Below are 6,048 nucleotides of genomic sequence, written 5' to 3'. Positions count from 1 at the left end.
GACTTGGGCAGCCACACCGGAACCTTCCTCAACCATGTCCGCCTGGCCGGGGTCACTCCACTACGCCACGGCAGCACGCTTCGCGTGGGCAGCACGGAGATGCTGCTCCACATTCACCAGGGCCTGGTCACCTGCGACCAGTGTGAACCCGGACAGGTGATGGCGGCACTCAAGCTGTCCAAGACCTCAGCTGCAAAACGACCTCTGCTGCAGTCCCAGGAGGTCAAGAAGAATAGGACCCGGCGACGGCAGAAGGCGTGGCGTAAGGCCTGCGGATTCTCCTCCACGGAAAGCAAGGAGGATGTGGACCGACAGATTGACGTCATCAACAGGTCCCTGGAGGTGACGGGCTCGTGGCAACCCAGGCTTGCTGACCGTGACGTGCCCAGTTATCGGCCCCTGGTGCAGCACACAGCCTCAGTGCACACAGCCATCAGCAGCAGCAACAAAGGCAGCAGCATGCTGCACAAGATGGGCTGGACACCAGGGAAGGCACTGGGCAAGAAGAAGCGAGGCCTGGTGGAGCCCATCAACGTCAAGGTCCGCTCTGTGGCCACAGCAGGACTGGGGTCCTCCTCTTCAGTGGACCTGTCCCTGGACCAGTTCATGTCGGTCACAATGCTGAACTGCCTGAGGACCCGACAGCGCTACCTGGCTCAGGACACGGACAGCGACAGGACCTTCTGACATCACTGCTTGCATATTTGACGTCCGGACATGCCATGTCACCACCACCCACCATTGTGACACCATGTCAATTGTGTGCAATATATCATCGCCTGTGACTGTGTGGTGACTTTCCCACATCGCTTGTGACTGTGGGTGTGTGACAGGGCTGAAACATGCATGCCATTTGTACATAGGATTGAGTCGTGATCGTTTTAAGTCACTTAGTTTGCATTTTAAATGTAAATAAATAGTTTGATTTGACTGTATTGCATTTGTTACGACTTGTTTGCCAGTGTGTGTGTCGTTTCTGGGTCGATCTGTACAAGTATCTGTTCCTCTGTTTTTTTCTCTTGTCACTTTCAGCTATCTGTCTATCTCTCACCCCCTGTCTCGAATACACACACACACACACACACATACACACACACATACACACACACACTCACGGGTGCTCGTGCGGGCACACACATGCACACACATACACGTATATGAAAACACAAGTACACTCATACACTTTCGATCAAACATGCACGCACACACAAATTCATGCACACAAACGTTAATCTACACAAAGTCGAACTATTGCTCATGCACACCAGTCACACATCACCTACATTGATATCTCGTGCACACATACAGCAACTCGCTTTTGCATACAATGGCGAAAACATACATACAAATACACACACTAAAACTGCTAATGCATGCACACCAGCTCACTCACAAATACTTATGCATGCGTACACACAGAAACAAGATCACCCACAATCTGGCAGTTATAAACACTCTTGCACACACATACACTCGCTATTCATACCTACAATCGCACGCACTGAAACATACACACGCACATAAAAACAAAAATCCATACGCACATAGAAAGAACGCTGATGCACACACACACACACACACACACACACATACACGAACATACATAGATATGATTCCTTGACGTTCATTCACGAATGCTTTTTTTCTGTGCACATGTTCTGCCAATCATCGATTATTCAACATTGTGGGACAACTGTAGGAAAACAAGCTGAAAATGTAACCACGTATACACTCAGCGAGTGTATGTGTGTGCAGGAGTGTTAAAAGAGCTTTCAAACTAGTATTGTTGAAGTCGAGCTCCCTGACCCATATGGTTCATAAACTACTTAATGTATTATCTTTTCACAACATGCTGTTCTTAAACAAGGCTGTCTGTATGCATAATGTAATATACAGAAATGCAGCCAAAAAGATTACAGAAACTTTTAAAACTAATGATCACAGGTACAGCCATATGTTTACAAACTTCCTTACTAACCTTCGGCGAGTCACAAAAATTGTCTGCTAAGCTGGCCCAATGAAGATCGTAGCCAACCCCGTGACATGTGTACCCGTTTTTTTTGTTTTGTTTGTTTTTTGCTTTTGTTGTTGCTGTTGTTGTTATTGTTGTTGTTGTTGTTGTTGTGTGTGTGTGAGTGTGTGTGTGTGTGTGTGTGTGTGTGTGTGTGTGTGTGTGTGTGTGAGAGAGAGAGAGAGAGAGATAGAGAGAGAAACAAATATACTACTGTGTGTTTCATTATCACAAAAAACTTCTATGAATGTATCTATATTGCCATTGTTGCTTTTAAAAAAAAACTTTATTATTTCATTACCATCTTTAATAAAAAAAAACACATTGACTTGACTTTAAACACACACACACACACACACACACACGTTCGTGCACACGCACACATACAAACTATGAAAATTGTAATTCACACTGTGGTATTAGGTTAATCCTCCCAAGCTGTTTTCCAGTACAGTATTATCTATAGCCTCAGCCATCGTCTGGTACGAGGAGATGATAAAAACTACAAGAAAAGTTGTATTACAGTGACCAGACTGAGTGCTTGTCAGTAGAACGGTTATTGTTTTTCAGACAAAGACCCCCGACACTCCCGTTCATCACCCCCACCTTCCCACACCCCACTGGTCACCGGGACAACAATCAACTTCATTAACGCAGCGTGTTGCTCTTCCCTGGGCAACGTAAACACGTGTCGTGGCCTGTCCACACAAACCAACAAAAGGAAAAGGGAAGAGGAGGCCTGCTGTACAGGATGGTGGTGGAGTTAAAGATGGCTGCTATCTCTAAGTGGTTCCCACCTGTTGAGCTCAAGTTGAGTCTGACTAGAGCTGTGATCCCGCCAATCACAACTCTGCGATTTGAAGCATTTGACGTGCAAAAACGGGTATAAAAAGCTGAACTCCAAGTTGGTATTATCACTCTTCACTGAAACTTTGAGTAGCAAGACTTGTTGTGTTACATCGAAGAGAAGTGAGCCATCCCTGTTTTCTACGGGCAAAATGCAAACTTCTGAGCCTCAGCAGCAGTGGGTCCACACCTCTAGTGGATTTTACCACAACGCAGCATCAGGCTGGTACTTCCACCCCAGCAGCCAGCTGTACTACCACCCCACCACAGCCTCCTACTACACTCGGGAGGCTGTGCAGTCCTGGAGTTCCACCAGCACCACAACCAACACCCAGTCTCCAGCACTGCCACCCACGAATCCTCCCTGTATCCGCGTGGTCGTTCTCAAGTCAGATGATCTTGACGCCGGGACGTTTTTCCTGGTAACGTACCCTGGCGGCACGGTGGGACGGGAGAAGGACGCGTGGCTCCACATCCCCGGTGAGGAGGTCAGCCCCAAGCACGCTGCCATCCAGTACTGCAGCCGGCAGCAGTGCTACACTGTGCAGGACTTGGGCAGCCACACCGGAACCTTCCTCAACCATGTCCGCCTGGCCGGGGTCACTCCACTACGCCACGGCAGCACGCTTCGCGTGGGCAGCACGGAGATGCTGCTCCACATTCACCAGGGCCTGGTCACCTGCGACCAGTGTGAACCCGGACAGGTGATGGCGGCACTCAAGCTGTCCAAGACCTCAGCTGCAAAACGACCTCTGCTGCAGTCCCAGGAGGTCAAGAAGAATAGGACCCGGCGACGGCAGAAGGCGTGGCGTAAGGCCTGCGGATTCTCCTCCACGGAAAGCAAGGAGGACGTGGACCGACAGATTGACGTCATCAACAGGTCCCTGGAGGTGACGGGCTCGTGGCAACCCAGGCTTGCTGACCATGACGTGCCCAGTTATCGGCCCCTGGTGCAGCACACAGCCTCAGTGCACACAGCCATCAGCAGCAGCAACAAAGGCAGCAGCATGCTGCACAAGATGGGCTGGACACCAGGGAAGGCACTGGGCAAGAAGAAGCGAGGCCTGGTGGAGCCCATCAACGTCAAGGTCCGCTCTGTGGCCACAGCAGGACTGGGGTCCTCCTCTTCAGTGGACCTGTCCCTGGACCAGTTCATGTCGGTCACAATGCTGAACTGCCTGAGGACCCGACAGCGCTACCTGGCTCAGGACACGGACAGCGACAGGACCTTCTGACATCACTGCTTGCATATTTGACGTCCGGACATGCCATGTCACCACCACCCACCATTGTGACACCATGTCAATTGTGTGCAATATATCATCGCCTGTGACTGTGTGGTGACTTTCCCACATCGCTTGTGACTGTGGGTGTGTGACAGGGCTGAAACATGCATGCCATTTGTACATAGCATTGAGTCGTGATCGTTTTAAGTCACTTAGTTTGCATTTTAAATGTAAATAAATAGTTTGATTTGACTGTATTGCATTTGTTACGACTTGTTTGCCAGTGTGTGTGTCGTTTCTGGGTCGATCTGTACCAATATCTGTTCCTCTGTTTTTTCTCTTGTCACTTTCAGCTATCTGTCTATCTCTCACCCCCTGTCTCGAATACACACACACACAGAAAGAAAGAACGCTGATGCACACACACACACACACACACACACACACATACACGAACATACATAGATATGATTCCTTGACGTTCATTCACGAATGCTTTTTTTCAGTGCACATGTTCTGCCAATCATCGATTATTCAACATTGTGGGACAACTGTAGGAAAACAAGCTGAAAATGTAATCATCGTATACACTCAGCGAGTGTATGTGTGTGCAGGAGTGTTAAAAGAGCTTTCAAACTAGTATTGTTGAAGTCGAGCTCCCTGACCCATATGGTTCATAAACTACTTAATGTATTATCTTTTCACAACATGCTGTTCTTAAACAAGGCTGTCTGTATGCATAATGTAATATACAGAAATGCAGCCAAAAAGATTACAGAAACTTTTAAAACTAATGATCACAGGTACAGCCTAATGATCACAGGTACAGCCATATGTTACATATACCTAAACCTTTAGCAATACAGCTTCATATATTCTGGTGGAAATGTATGGAATAACCTCCCACTCTCTCCCTTTTTTTTTGTTTGTTTTGATATAACGAATAAAATGTGTTTAGGAAACAATATGAAGAATAATCTTACCAAATGTCTAAAAGATGGACAATAATGCATGTCTATATATATATATATATTAGTTACCGCTGAATTTATCGTTTGCGAAATGTTTTGTATATGCTCTTGTTGGTGGTTTGATTGTGTTGAATGAGGAGGTATGTAGGTGCAAAACAGAGTGTGTTGTAAATTTGTGTATGTGTGTGACGGGGTGGTAAGGTGGTGTTAAGAAGGTGAAGACAGGTAGAAGGTGTTTGCAGAAGAGAGCTGCAGCCAGGCAAGGTAGACTCGGGAAGGCAGTGCACTGGTTTTCTTCTTTTCTTCTTTCATTCTTCCAGACCAGGAGAGTTCTCTCTTTGTCTGGCACTCGCTCACTCTTTATATTCTGTTCCGCCGAACCGCAAAGCCAGTGCCGCGTAGCGACTCACGAAACCGGCCCTCCACGAGCCTTGAGGGGCCAAGCTTGTGTTTGTTTGACCAAATTTAGCGGCTTCTGACTTTCAGCTCGGGGAACTAACATAGACATATATATCACACAAAACTACAAGAGACGAGCTAAACCATTTTATACAAAAATAATGTAGTCAGAAACTGTAAACACAAAGAGTCACTGAATGAACGAGATTTTAACAAGTTCATGTATCATTTTTGTACATTACCACAATTAATACGTCGCAATATGTAATATAATTGCAACAGTTAAGTAACTGAAAATCCTGAATTTCCAACTATGTAAAAATCATCTATAGAATGTGCTTCTATAGTAAACATTTTTTTATGTCAAAATTAAAGAGAAAACTCAACGGACAGCTCCCGTGTCGGCACTGGTTGGCGGTGCTTTTGGCACTTGTGATCGACAATGAAATACTTCGTTCAAACCAACTACAACACAACTATACATGTATGATACGAATCAGATTGATAACAGAAATACAAACATCAGCAAGACACGCTATAAAAATGTCTTTCTGAAGTCCAATAACATAAAAACTATAATCTCATCTGTAAGGAA

Source organism: Babylonia areolata, chromosome 27, assembly GCF_041734735.1.
Source record: "Babylonia areolata isolate BAREFJ2019XMU chromosome 27, ASM4173473v1, whole genome shotgun sequence".
In the NCBI taxonomy this organism is placed as follows: domain Eukaryota; kingdom Metazoa; phylum Mollusca; class Gastropoda; order Neogastropoda; family Buccinidae; genus Babylonia; species Babylonia areolata.
Note: the sequence above shows the minus strand (reverse complement) of the source record.